This window comes from Saccopteryx leptura, chromosome 9 (genome assembly GCF_036850995.1).
Source record: "Saccopteryx leptura isolate mSacLep1 chromosome 9, mSacLep1_pri_phased_curated, whole genome shotgun sequence".
NCBI lineage: Eukaryota > Metazoa > Chordata > Mammalia > Chiroptera > Emballonuridae > Saccopteryx > Saccopteryx leptura.
This window is the reverse complement of record NC_089511.1, coordinates 48507348-48522534: the sequence shown is the minus strand read 5'-3', so window position 1 is coordinate 48522534 and position 15187 is coordinate 48507348. Positions and strand designations below refer to the sequence as shown.

Genomic DNA, 15187 nt, shown 5'->3' with positions numbered 1-15187 from the left:
GCTTGCTTGGTTGGATAGTTGACCCAATGCACCAGGGTTGTGGGTTCGATTCCTGGTAAAGATACATATGGGAAGCCACTGGTGAGATGAGTGCACAATTAAGAGGAACAACAACTCAGCATCTCTTTCTCTATCTCTCCCATCCTCTCTCTCTCTAAAATCAATAAACAAATTAAAAAAAAATTTTCTGCACTTTGTTAGAATTATTTGTGTGCATTTTAAACCTCTACCACTAAACTATGTTCAAAATGAGTAAATCCTTTTTAAAATATTTTTTCTTGTAATATTTGATATATTAAAAAGAATCCATGTTACGTGTATAAATTATATAACATAACAAGGAAGCTCACACTCTATAAATCCAGACCTAACATAAGAAAAGCTTGCCATTAATATTGCATTCACCTGTGTGTTTGTGGTTGGCTGGAAAAAAAGTGGTACCCCAAAGATAATCACTTCATAATCTCTGAAATCGGAATTTTCTGTAAATACTCTGTGTCTGTGTGTAACATGGATATTTACATATATACATGTAATGTTCTTTGTGACTTCCAGTAAAGAAAGACAGTAATTTAATAAAATTAATACTGGGCAGGAAATCGGTTCTAGCCTTAGTTCTGTTACAGACTTTCAATTAATCCTAACTTCTTAATTGCAAGCTTTCTTTAATTTAGGAACTATGAAACATAACCTCAAAAGATCCCATGAGTTCTGAAACTCTATCATTCTATGAAGAAATTTTATATGAGAAAGATGGACAACGAGAATAAAGAAAAAGTGAAAGTTCAATATAACTATCGGTGTACATGCAAACAATTAAAGAAAAGGGATAAACACTTTTTATTATTGGTACTTCAGAAAACTAATATGGTTGTTAATGCATTGGATACATACTTACCCTCTTTAAAAAACTCTTCAGTGATGAAAATAGCCAAATCTGAGCGTCAGAAGACCCTCTAGTCTACTTGATGCATGATCTCTGTAGTTCTGAGAAGCAAAAGTATAAATTAATTTAAAGTGTGTGTGTGTGTGTGTGTGTGTGTGTGTGTGTGTGTAAAGGTGAGTGTGGCTACTAAAGACTTGCTGACAAATGAATAAGATTCAGGGGGTGGGGGACATATGTGTATGAAAGGCTGATCAGTTCTGAGCAATGATGAAAATGTTTTACTACTGACCTTTGTAATTATGAAGGTTTCTACACTTGATCTGAGCTCAGAATTAAGAAGAAAAAATAAATAAATAAATAACTCAAGTTGGGCAAACTTTATTTAATACCTTATACATTCTTACTTATACTTTATTACACTTGAGCTAAACAATATGCCTATGTTTCAAGAGCTCAGAATCTAGTGGGAATATATATATATACACAAACAGATAATGTGTTAGTTTTCTATTGCTGAACACCACTGACTTAGTCACTTAACACAACACAAATTTATTATGTTAAACAGAAGTCCAAAATGGGTTTCACTGGGCTAAAATTAACTTTAAGCTCCTAGATTTATAATAGTTTTGGGGGTGTTAAAATGAGAATTTCAGGCAAAGACCCTGGGGAGAGTATTTTGGTTGTCAGGAAATTAGAGGCTTTGTTCAAAGCCAGTGCAACTGAAACAATACTGCAAAGTGAAAGGTCTAGGCTGTCATGCACAATTTTCAATAAAGGTAGGAGAAAACATTTTATCACTTAGATTACCAAACATTGCTGGTTCGTACACTGGTCCCAGAAAACAGAGGGCAAAGAGAGACCATCGAAAGTGGAAGACCTTCCAGAATGGTAGATGAACAGTTGAATAAGCATGAGAACTTACATAAAGAGGTTTGTCTTGGCAGCCTCATGAGCAAATCTCAGCACCCACCTGGTAGAATCTTAAAAGTTTCTAAGAGGCCTTACCTGGGTTCAGTCATATATTCAGTCCAGATGGCCTCAACACACCTATCTCAAGGCTGCATCCTTGTAAATGACTCTGGCTGTGGAAACTGCATGCAGAAAGTGCATTCCTGAAGACGGGGGCTGGGGTGAGAAGTCTCTCCTCCTCTCACTTTAAAAAAAAAAAGTGACCCAAGGAAAGATAGTCATTATATGTTTGTCTTTGAACTTGTCCTGGAAGACTGCCTAGAAGACTGAAAAGCATCGGCAGAAAGAGGCTGTAGTTATAACCAGGTCAGTAAGCATCTAGAATAGAGAGGTACATGGGCCTGGTCCATGCAGCTACAGCTAGGATTCTCCAAAGAATCCCTCATAAGGCTCAGTTTATATACAATCAAGTCGAGAATGCACTGATGGACAATCTGTAACAACTTGCTCCCTTCTTTTTTTTTTTTTTTTTCTGTGTCACAACAACTCAGGTGAGATCAGAAGCCACGGTTAGAAAGCTGGAAGAGGAAGGGTGGAAGCACTGGGTGGAGAGGACCTGTGAGCCAGCATACCCCTTCTCCTAATGCAGGCTTCTGACCTGAGGTTGCTCTGACACAGGCCCACGTTGGGAAGGTGGAGATATTTTCATTTAAAATCAAGATTGAAACGTGATTATTCTTCAGAGAAGTCATGGGGTTTTCCTGAGTTTTCCTCCAGACAGGGGAATAGTTAGTCGCATCTGCCCGATCTGTAAAAGCAGTAAGAAACAAAAATGAGGTTGCTCTAGTTACACCTTGCTTGTTTAGTGTAATGGTTTCAAATGGCCTTACAAGTCAGGGCTGGAAGGGGCTGAGATGAGCGGTCATCTAGTCTCCCTTGTCAGCCCACATTGCACATGTAACTTGAGGTCATATTATCAGGCACGTGTATGTGCCTCCTCGCTTTCTCTCAACCTCACCTGCCTCCCAGACCTCAGCCACTTTCTCTGCCAAGGCCACTGACACCCATTGGACATTAGCATTATGCTTTACATTAGTTAATTTTATAAAAAGAATGTGCTTTTTTAAAATTCATTTTATAGAGGAGACAGAGTGAGTGAGAGAGAGAGAGAGAGAGAGACAGAGAGACAGAAAGGGGGGAGGAGCAGGAAGCATCAACTCCCATATTTGCCTTGACCAGACAAGTGCAAGGTTTTGAACGGGCGACCTCAGTATTCCAGGTAAACGCTTTACCGACTGCACCACCACAGGTCAGGCAAGAATGTGCTTTATTAATGTTTGATTTTGCCCTTCTGTGATTAATAACAAATTTTGAACATTCATTTATATGTATGGTTTCACAAGTGATAAATATATATTTTTCATAGCTGAACTCTTTCTATTTTTCAAATGAAGTGCTTGTATTTTATTTGCTGGTCTCTAAACTTCTTAATTAAAAAAATTTTTTTTTTAATTTTAACAAGAAGAGAAAGAGAGAGGTGAGGGAGAAATGGGGGGAGGAGCAGGTAGCATCAATTCATAGTAGTTTCTTCTCGTACATTGATCTGTTCCTGTATGTGCCCTGCCGAGGTATTGAACTGGCAACCTTTGCACTTCTGGGCAATGCTCGTCTAACCAACTGAGTACACAGCCAGGAGTACTCCTTCTATATAAAAATTGTTAACTCTTTGGGTATTATATAGGTTGCAAATATTTTTCTAAATTCATTATTTTGATGGTTCTTTTACAGTGCTTTTAGGAATGTAGAATTACTGAAATTTTATGTAGTATAATCAATTGATGATTTATTATGATTTCTGCCTTTGATAATCATATTTAAAAAACCCTTTCTCACTTAGATACTATAAAAATATTTACCTGCATTTCCTTCCCATTTCATATTGTTGTGTTTTACATCTAAATTCTTAGTTCAAATAACATTTCTTTTGGTATTAGGAATGAGGCAAGTAGTTAGCTTTGTTTTGTTTCAAATATTTAGTCAATTGTCCTAATGCTATTTGAGGAATAATCTTTTGTCCAAGTCTTAAATAAGCCTTTATTATGCCCTAAAGTCTTAGCGTTAAAATGTCTGATCCTTTTTTTATGAGTTTAGTTGTTTAAAATATATTTTTAGATTTCATATGTGAGATTCTATAGCATTTATCTTCCTCTGTCTGACTTATTTCACTTAGCATACTGTCCTCAAGTTCCATCTATGGCCGTGATGGTGAACCTTTTTATAAAAACCACCCACTTTTGCAGTGCTGGTCAACCTGGTCCCTCCCGCCCACTAGTGGGCTATAGCAGAGCAACCAAAAGGCACAGTGACTGGTCCACCATGAAAGCTGGAAGTCCACTAGTGGGTAGGAGGGACCAGGTTGACCAGCACTGCGAAAGTGGGAGGTTTTTATAAAAAGGACCTCTGATGTCTCAAATGACAATTTTTTATCAGTGAATAATAATAATACATTGTATATTTGTATACCATAACTTCTTTATAGATTTATCTGTGGATGGACATTTAGGTTATTTTCATGGCTTGCCTCTTGTAAATAATGCTGCTGTAAACATGAAATGAGGTGCAGATACCATTTTAAGTTAGTTTTCATTTCCTTTAGCTATATTCCCAGAAGTAGAATTTCTTAGTAGTTCTACTTAGTTTTTTGAGGATCCTTATAGTGGCTGTACCAATTTATAATTCCATCAACAGTGCCGAAGGGTTAGTTTTCTCTAACTCTCACCAGCATTGGTTATCTCTTATCTTTATAATGATAACCACATTAACAGTCCCAAAGTAATAGCTCATTGTGGGGGTTTCATTTGCATTTCACTAATGACTAATGATATTGAGCATCTTTTCATGTGTTTGTTGGCCAGTTGTATATCTTCTTTGGAAAAATGTCTATTCATGTCCTTTATCCATTTTCTAATTGGATTACTTGGGTTTTTATTATTGCATTATATAAATTTTTAAATATAGTTTTGATATTAACCCTTATTAGCTATGTGATTTGAAATACTTTTCCCGCTCTTTAGGCTGACTTTTCACTTTGCTGATTGTTTCTTTTGCTGTGCAGAAGCTTTTTAGTTTGATGTAGTCACAATTCTTTGCCTTTTATTTTGTTGCTTGTCCTTTAGGTATTATATCCAAAAAATCATTGCTAAGACTCATGTCAAGTATTTTTTCCCTATGTAAAATCTAGGTTTTATGATTTTAGGTCTTACATTTAAGTCTTTAACCTACTTTGAGTTAATTTTTGTTAGTGATGTAATAAAGGAATTTAGTTTTAATCTTTTACATGTAAATATCTGATCTTTCCAGCACTATTTGTTGAAGAGGCTGTTTTTTTCTCTCTTGAATATCTTGGTTTTCCTGTCACATATTTCTTGACCATACACAATTGGGTTTACTTCTGGGTTCTTGATTCTGTTCCATCAATCTGTTTGCCTGTTTTTATGCCAGTACCATAATGTTTTGATTACTATAGTTTTATAGTATAATTTGACATCCGGAACTATGAGACCTATAGCAAAATATAAAATATCTGCAAAATAAGATAATTCAGGCATTTGGTGCTCTATGAATTAAATGTCTTGATGAGAAGTTAAATGTCATATTATTTATCATCCATCAACTTGTTATTTAAACATGTTATAACGTCACTGAATTTCAGTTTCCTGACCTGTAAAATGGACTTTATAATATCCATGAAGCAGAGTTTTGGTGACAATTAGAATTATTAGGGTTATCAGTCTCAGTACTCTATTTGCAATAATGATGTCCTCTTAAAACCCCTATAAAATTTTAAGAAGAGCTCTTTGGGGTTTTCAGGTGATTTCACTTCATGATATACTAAAGCATGTGAGTGTTTTAACCAATTGATAAATCTAAATCATAAAGAAAATTTTTACAAAGATTTCTTTTTATTTTTACTTATTGATTTTAGTGAGAGGAGGGGGGAGAGAGAGAGAGAGGAACATCAATCTGCTCTTGTATGTGCCCTGAGAAGGAATCAAACTGGCAACCTCTTCACTTCAGGATGACATTCTAACCAACCGAGCTATCCAGCCAGGGCCTTATAAAGATTTTGTGGTCCCAACATTGTAGTAAACTATATTTCATTAATTTCAAAATGTTTTTTTTTCTATTTTTCTATCTCTGTAGTCTGAATGCTTCTTATAATTGCTGATGTCTTACAAATAAGATGGACATTGTTTTCTCTTTTTTAGGAGTATATAATATAAAAAGGGAATATTTTACAAATGAGGATATTAAGATTCAACAAAATACTATAAGATCTTCAGTGTTTTTTTTTTAATTAAACACTTCTTCTCTAGGAAAATTGTATGCCTTAATAAGTTACTACCATCATTAGCAGAGCTAGTTAAATTTTGATGTTTTTCTTGTCCATGGGCCTGGTTTTGCCCAATTCATAATCCCCAGTATACTCCAGGCATTTAAGATACTAGACACATATACACACAGGCACACACTGAAGATCTTCAGAGCACAGCAATGGAGGCTTACAATCCTTAAAATTGAAATGTTAAACCTCACTGCTAGTCTAGGTTCTTACCAAGTAAGCTCACAAATTCAAGCCTCAAGGAAAAGTACACTAAAGCAATAAACCAAAATAGTCAGAGTCACTGAGCAAACATCAACGAATTTAACCTCCTAGGTGAAACAATGCCAACTTCCTAGTTCAGACTTAAAGACACAAACTTTTATTAACACAATTTTAGAGCAGTTTTATGTTTACAACAGAATGGAGAGGAAGGTATAGAAAATTCCCATATAGCCCTTTTTCCCAGGCATGCATAGCACCCCCATTATCAACATCTGCCACCAGAGTGGTCCATTTGTTACAATGACTAAACCTATATGGACACATCATAATCACCCACAGTCCACAGTTTATATTAAGGATCACTCTTGGTGTTGTACATTCTATGGGTTTGGACAAATGCATAATGACTGTACATGTCATTATAGTGTTCTACAGAGCATTTTTATTGCCCTTTACATCCTCTGAAGGCATGGATTTTAAAATATGTTCAGACTGGGAACCCACCTTTACTTCATTCTAAATGTTGCATTCTCTTTAAACCTCTCTAACATTAGTCATCGGTATCAACATCAGCCTACAGCACAAGTCAAACAGGAATTACCCTGTTCTTTCCCATGCTCTGCCCTAATACTCCGGAGATCTTAGAAATTCTGATGAAAGAGGAAGAGGACGTGTTCCTGAAGGAACATCTACCTGTCCAACATGGTAAGGCAGGAAGGAGAAGCAAAGGAGCAAGATGAATCTCACCCTCCTTGAGGATTCGAAAGCCACTGCTAAGATGGGGAAGTGGAAAGCAGCTTCGCCCTGTTATCTTGAGATCTAGGAGTTGGGAAATAACATTACAGAAGTTTCTAAATATGAATGTAAAAGTAAATATTTAAACAAAAATGATTTTTGTTTAATTAGTTTAACCACAGATGAGATACATAGAAAAATGGCAGATTGACAGACATAATCACATCACAGTTAGCATAATAAATAGATTGGGAAATAGGCACTTTCAGTACTGTTGATGGGAGTATACAACCCATTCTAGAAAAATCTGGCAACACATGGCAAAATTGAGCAACCATATGACCTATGACCTAAAGATCTTATTCTTGGAAATCTGTCTCAAAGAAATTCTCACACAATTCCATAATGGAAAGTGCAAATGTTGATGCTTGTTAGGGTGAGAAATTTGAGGAAATAAAATGGTCTGTCCCTGAGAGATGGGAAACTTTAAAAATGGATATTGTGGAATTCTATGGGACAAGGAAAAACAAACCGCATGTATGTACATGCTATCTTCTTTCAAATGAGCTGACTTGATAGATGTGTGATATATACAACAGCACAGGGCATCACACTTTGTTTACTACTCAGCTATCCTCATCTTGAAATTCCTAATAATTTGTTGATAGGGGCCCTGAATTTTCATTTTGCACTGGCCTCCACATTTTATGTTGCCAGTCTTATTCACAAGCATAGTATAAAGTTGGAGAAGTAGGAAACAGAATGAAATTTATAAAATACCACCTGATGAGGTCGCTGGTTGGAAACCCCAGGCTTGCCCAGTCAAGGCACATATTAGAAGCAACTACTACAAATTGATGCTTCCTGCTCCTCTTTCCCTTTCTTAATCTCCTCTCTCTAAAATAAGTAAATAAATTACCATATGAAAATCTTATATACCATATACTTTACAATGATATGTTACAATGATATTTTAGGATAAAAGGGGTGTTGAATGTTAGATAGTAGGGATTAAGAACAAATGTTAAATTAAATAAACACAACGGCAGAGAGCCCTTATATGGACGAGTAACTTATTCACAATAAAAATCACCGAAGTACAAGGATTTGGATTTTGGAAGAGTGAAAGATGCATTGCAAAAATCTTTTGGTTTTTTGGTATTTCATCGTGAAAGATGTCTCCTGGTTTGTGTTCTGAAAGAGCTCCATTTAAACCAGTCTTTGCAGATGACACTCATCACGATCTCTACTACTCCGATTTATAATCACTGGTCCTGATATCAATGCAGAATAACACAGAAAGAATATTCACATAGAATCTGCAGACATTCCGTCGTTATTTCTGGTATTAAATTTTTTATTGTTTGTGAACAGCTGGTCATTTCTGAAAAATACTTGGAGTTAGAGGAAATCACCATGACCCAACTAGTAGAATTATCTGGAGTTTCATTAGCAAGGATCAAATTGATGCCTTAGTAATGTAGAAACTAACAGACCCCACTTCAGTATGATTTTATATGAAACCAGGACATCTTTGGGCATTTTTTAAGTCTCTCGATTATTTTAAAATAGAAATAAGTTCTGGATTTGAAAACTTTAAAAAAAAACCCACCCCTTTTGGTAAAATAATACAGCACCAAACATGCAATACATAAAAAATCTACCTTTCCGTTTCTATTGTCCAAGAACACCTGATTTTCTAGCATAGACTAGATTCCAGTTATTTCTATGTTGCTGACACATGAACTATTTTTCCAAGTGGCTTTGTTTCTCTTTAGAGATTCAAAATGGCATGCTGGTAGAATGTATTATTATGTAAATGGAATTGCCTGTTAAAAACATAGGGATATAAAATGTTTCTAATAGAGCAAATAAATCTTCATAAAATTATAATTAAACTGCTAAAACTATTAATAGTGTTAAAAAGAAAACTACAGACCCAAAATAACATCACTTGTGTTAATGCCCATGACAGCAAACCTAGATTTAATACCGGACCTAACTACAGTTTTGACTTTCATCAGAAATGTAAACTTAATCAACCAGTTTGGAATTTTCTGGTCGGTACTAGTAAGGTATTCTGTCACATGGACACCCTTAACCCACCTACTCCTCAAAAGAAAAAGAGGTAATCTGCATGATAAAAACCTTGCTGGTATCGTCCCCTAAAAAAGATGGCTTAAAAATATTTTTTCTCCTTGCTTCCTATGAAAGCCTTCCACTGTGGACACCCCTGGAGTACCTTTCTAACTTAGCTGACAAGATGCTATCTTGGGATGCTGTCCAATTCATGAATCACTTAGTAAAACCAATTAAATCTTCACATTTACTCCATTGTATTTTGTGTTTTGAAAATAGTAACCCATTCCAACTATAATTTTGAATCAAATTGCCTTACATGTAATTAGGAATTGATACTGAAAAGAAACTTGAAGATATTTACATCAGCCTCATGCCGTTAAGTCTTGAATGTCTGACTAAAATGCAAGTTGTGATTTGGGTGTATTTGCAGCCATCTGTGCTCAGAATGGATATAGACATGCCTAACCAAATGAAGAAAATTCAGAAAGTGTTTTCATTCTGAAAAACAGAAATACTGTTTCTTTTCCTCAGATGACTTTTATGCATGTAAAATGTTAGTTTCAAAACTGTATTAAAAGTTTGGTTGGATGAGTTTTACCAAATTAGATCTGCAGACTCAAAATTAAGAAAATAAAAAATAGAAATGTACACAGTTCTCAAATTCCTTATAGGTTATCTATCTAACACCAAGCCTCCACTCAGTGCAGATGCAGCAGTTGCTTGTGTGGTAGAAAAGAAACTGGTTTTGGAGGGGTGGGGGAGGGAGCCTGTTTTTTGCCTTTAGCTAGCTGGAGATCTTGACTGAGAGACACTGTCTTTCTTGCTTCAGTTGAGAGAATTGGATACATTTTCCACCAGTTCAAATACCCAATTTACACAAGGTAGAGGAAATTTAGGAGAAGCAAAGCATTAATTGGAAATGAATAGTGTGATAGGTGTTGCAGTTGGATGATGCAGGGTGATTATGCATTTTACAGGGATACTTATATGACTGGATTATTGCATCCTTCACTGGGTGAAAACTGTTTTCTGAACTGAGAGTGTGTTCTGCCATGAAGCTTCCAATTCATCTAACCCTTGAGGCTCAGAACTCTAGAACTAGCTTTGCAGGAGCAGGGATTTTAGCCCATTGCAACTCTTTTTTTCATCACTGCCTAAGAACTAACCTAACAAGGTTGCCTGGGTGGCATTTGTTGTATTTGAAGTCATGATTAATCTGCTTCAGTTGAGAAATTTCTGGTTGCAACACCTTTCAGGCTGTTGAAAACAGAGCATGCTCCACTGACAGCTGCCTCTGGAAGGAGCTGGATCACCTGAAGTTGTCAGGACTTGAAGACAAATCCCCAGAGAGCTCAGGTAATGACTATTGATCTATTTGCAGAGCCTGAGTCACAGTATTTCAGTGAGACATGGGACATATTTGGAGGTACAAAACTTTACATGTTGGTGATGAACATTGTGTTAAGATTCTATCAAGTTAAGCAAGAGATAGCAAGAGTATAATGTTACCATTCCAGAAAGAGGGGATGGATATATTGTGGTGTTTCTAGGTATGTTACACTGAGTTTTCCCTGTCAGAAAGCTGAAGTAGCATTTACAACACAGACATTACTGTATTTGAATCTCAGTTCAGAGAAAGGTGAAATCACAAGTCTATACCTGGGAAATGTTAGTGACAGATACTTTTAAGGATTTAAGAGAACTTTCTTCAGGGCTGTGCATCTAAGGGCTTAGAAAGTAATATTTGGAAAATGTTTTTTTAAATGTTTAACATTTACTGAAAACCCTTTATTGTTTCATTCCAATAGCCTTGAGCATGTGTATTCTTTCTTATGAGCAAGGTCATCTATCTGCAGGGAAATGTGGGACCAAATTGTGAAAGGCAGAAACCATGGGCCAAACCGAAAATGTAAGGCTAGTGTGTTCCAAAAGGAAAGTTTATTTTAAAGAGGCCTGGGTGCAAGCTAGCTGAGACCAACAAAGGGTGTCAGCCCTACAGAGGTTCAGCCCCAAGGCAGGGATAGGGCTCAGGGGTATATAAAATAATCAAAGGGCCTGGGGCAAAAGTCACTGACTTTGCTGCATCTGCTGGTACAAGACAGTTTCCTCTGTTTGTGGATTGGAGTGGCACCACAACTCCTTAGAATGTTTGTACCCAGACTCAACGTTGCAAGGGGGGATTTGGGCTGACGTACTAAATAAGCCAGTCCTTCTTCCTCCTCTGGCCCTGCATTGTTTTTGAAATGGCAGCTGAGTTGCTGTTTTATCTGTCCAATATTTGGCAGGAGTTACTGTACTAAGTGCCATTCCTGTTTATGGAAATTACAAACACCCTCCTAAAACTTTGTGACGGACGCACCATTTTCGTTTTCTGCTGCTTTGTAGTGAAAGTCTTACTGCGTGAGGAGTGAAAAAAGTGATTTGTATTAATAAATATGGATGTTATTAAGAGTAACATACTCTATTAACTCTCAGAATTGCAGACTTGCATTTAAAGCTAGTGAGATAAGGATGAGCCAACCCCCATGGTCTAATATCCCCTTTGGAATTGAGAGGTGAAATGATTGTGTCTTTCATTCTACATATCAGAGCCAAATGGCTGTTATTTTTGCTTGATTTTATACTATATTTACCCTTTATTTTCTATTCTCAAGAGATAAAATTGTTATCAGACTTTGAAAAAAAAATCAGTTCAAATATGCAATCACTTGAGCACACTTACTACTTCAGAACGGAAATACGAATGTGGAAAAAAGCTTAGGGGTAGAACTATGGTGGGAAAGGAGTCATTTTACTCTTTCAATGTTCCTTCATCGGCCTATGCTAGCGAGTCTCCTTACCTCTTAAAAAAATGAAGGAAATATTATTTCCTTCACTGGTCCCCCTTCATCTATTTTATTTTATTTTTTAAACTTTGAAGCAACAGTTTTTCAGAGTTCAAATACTTCATCCTTAATATTGTCAAAGAGCTGTGAAAATGTGGTGCTCTCTAGTTGTTTGCTATATTTTTTCCTTCCTTGAGCATTTTATTCCCCACTCATTCTAAAACTCTTCTGCTGCCTCTAGACTTGAAGGACAGAGGTATCAGCCTCTTAATCCTATTTGGAGATTCAAAGCTGTCCAGTCCTTCTTCTGACACAAGGCACTAAATCCTCAAATCTGAGATTTGTAGGCCTGGGCATCTTATTGTGCAATAATTTCCTTTCATTCACTTGTTAATAGTCTCCTCACTTTTCTTGATTCATTATCTTTCACTCTAGGGGTGGAGGAATTCAGAGAGCAGAGACCCAATTTAGATCTAGATTCTGATTAACTGTGTTGATACTTGTGAATCTTGGTGAGTCACTCACTGTTCTTTGATAAGAGATAAGAATATCAGCCTTGGCTAGGCAGGTCTGTTTGTTAGAGCCTGGTCCAAATACACCATAGTTATGGGTCTGATGCCTGGTCAGGGCATACACAAGAATCAATATGATCAATCAATAGAAAAAAAATTAAAAGAGATAAGAATATCTGAGCTTTTTGAAGAAGAAAGCTGAAGTAAAGATAAGGCAGTATCTAAACTTTTGTAAATATCCCAGTCTGTTTTAGATTGAACACAAGTAAAAAGGGAAAATGTGTCAGATGTCAAAATGTTTTCACTGATAGACAACACTTTTTTGGACAATCCAGTCATATCACTGACAAAAATTCCATAATAACCAAAAACTTCAGAAATAGATGGTTAATATGGGTAGAAACACTAAAACTTATAGATTTTGCCCTGTAAGAAGATGCCTGGGGCATTTAGTTAGAGGACATTGAGTTTAAATTTACACATTATTTCTAAATTTCTTAAGTATATTTTTATTATAAGAGTAATTCATATTAATAAAGTCATTGAAGAAAATATATAACCAATAAGTAGAAGAGGAAAAAAATTTATTTTCTCTATTCAAAATATAGCCATTATTATTTTAGAGTAATTCTTCTCTTCTTAAAGATCATATTTTTGTTTGTTTATTTGTTTGAGGTATTCTAAAAATAAAATTGTAATTATATCTGTAAGTTGTTTAAAAACATTTTTGGTTTCTATAACCCACCCCCTCAAAATTTTGCAAAACTCTGTAAATACTTAGAAATATTATGCTGACATATAAAATTTTTTGTTATAATTTTAAATAGTTACAAAGGATAAACGTTAAGGCACATGGTAAAAAATTGACAGTTAAAAATAAAAGTTGAATAAATAAATAAAATAGACCGTTTAAATAAAATTGTTACATATTTTAAAAATATATTTCAATAAGCCTGACCAGGCAGTGGCACAGTGGATAGAGCATTGCACTGGAACACAGAGGACCCAGGTTCAAAACCTCGAGGTCTTGGCTTGAGCACAGGCTCATCAACTTGAATGTGGGGTTACTAGCTTGAGTATGGGATCATAAACATGACCCCATGATCACTGGCTTGAGCCTAAGGTTACTGGCTTGAAGCCCAAGATAGCTAGTTTGAGCCCAAGGTCGCTGACTTGGGCAAGAAGTCACTGGCTCAGCTGGAGCCCCCAGTCAAGGCACATATGAGAAAGCAATCAATGAACAACTAAGGTGCCACAACAAAGAGTTGATGCTTCTCATCTCTCTCCCTTCCTGTCTGTCTGTCCCTCTCTTTGTCTATGTCAAAAAAAATACATATAGATATATGTACATATTCAATTGAATAGAGATTTGATACCTAATAGTCACTGGAAAAAAATCTCGTTTAATAGATTAAACATTTATATATCTTTTACTTTTTTCCTTGAATTCATACTGTTTCACTTTTTCTTCTTTTTTAAAAAAGTGATTTTAGAGAGAGAGAGGGAAAGAGTAAAACATCAATTTGTTGTTGCACATAGCCTGACCAGGTGGTGGCGCATCTGCTGGGATATTGAGGACCCAGGTTAAAAACTCTGAGGTTGCTGGCTTGAGCACAGGCTCACCAACTTGATCACAGGGTCGCTAGCTGGCTTGAGCGTGGGATCATAGACATGACTCTATGGTCACTGGCTTGAGCCCAAAGGTCACTGGCTTCAGCCGAAGATCTGGCTTGAGCAAGAGGTCACTGGCTTAGCTGGAGCCCCTTTGTCAAGGCACATATGAGAAGCAATCAATGAACAACTAAAAGTGCTGCAACAACAAATTGATGCTCCTCATCTCTCACCCTTCCTGTCTGTCTGTCCCTGTCTGTCTCTCTTGCTTAAAAAATTGTTGTTGCACTTATTTATGCATTCATTGGTTGATTCTTTTTTTATTTTTTAAGGATTTTATTTACTGATTTTATAGAGAGAGTAGGTGAAGGGGAGTGAAAAATATCAACTCATAGTTATTTTGCTTTAGTTGTTCATTGGGTGGATGTCCTGTGTGCTTTGACTAGGCAGGCCCAGGATTTCAAACTGGCGACTTCAGCATTCCAGGTTTATGCTTTATCTACTGTCCCACCACAGGTCAGGCATTGATTGATCTTGCATGTGCCTTGATCAAGAACAGAATCCACAACCTTGGGTTACTGGGGACAATGCTCTAACCAACTGAGCTAACTGGCCAGGGCCCCATTCCACTTTTTTAGAAGTGTTTACAGCCTGATCTCTGGTGGCACAGTGGATAAAGCGTCGACCTGGGAACACTGAGGTCGTCGGTTCAAAACCCTGCACTTGTCTGGTCAAGGCATATATGGGAGTTGATGCTTCCTGCTCCTCTCCCCTTTCTCTCTCTCCTCTCTAAAAAATGAGTAAATAAAAAAAAAAAGATATACACATTTAAAAAAAAAAAGAAGTGTTTACATATTTCCATAAATTACATCTTTTCTTTTTTCATAAACATACATCTTAACAAAATATATTACTATGCTTAAAAGTCTTTTATTGATAAATTAATCCCTCTTTGAACTGAAAATTGATACTTGAATTATTTCCATATCTTGTTATAAGGTCGCATTTTCTTTTAATT

At 36.2% G+C, this 15187-nt stretch overlaps 2 non-coding genes across 2 annotated transcripts; both read left to right on the top strand.

Moving 5' to 3' along the window:
• The first annotated feature begins 913 nt into the window (after positions 1–913).
• Positions 914–993, top strand: LOC136381670 (small nucleolar RNA U2-19). Its single transcript, XR_010747148.1, has one exon. It is a non-coding gene; the product is annotated as a small nucleolar RNA U2-19 (small nucleolar RNA).
• A 152-nt stretch (positions 994–1145) lies between these two features.
• LOC136381669 (small nucleolar RNA U2-30) lies at positions 1146–1215 on the top strand. Its single transcript, XR_010747147.1, has one exon. It is a non-coding gene; the product is annotated as a small nucleolar RNA U2-30 (small nucleolar RNA).
• Positions 1216–15187: the final 13972 nt, after the last annotated feature.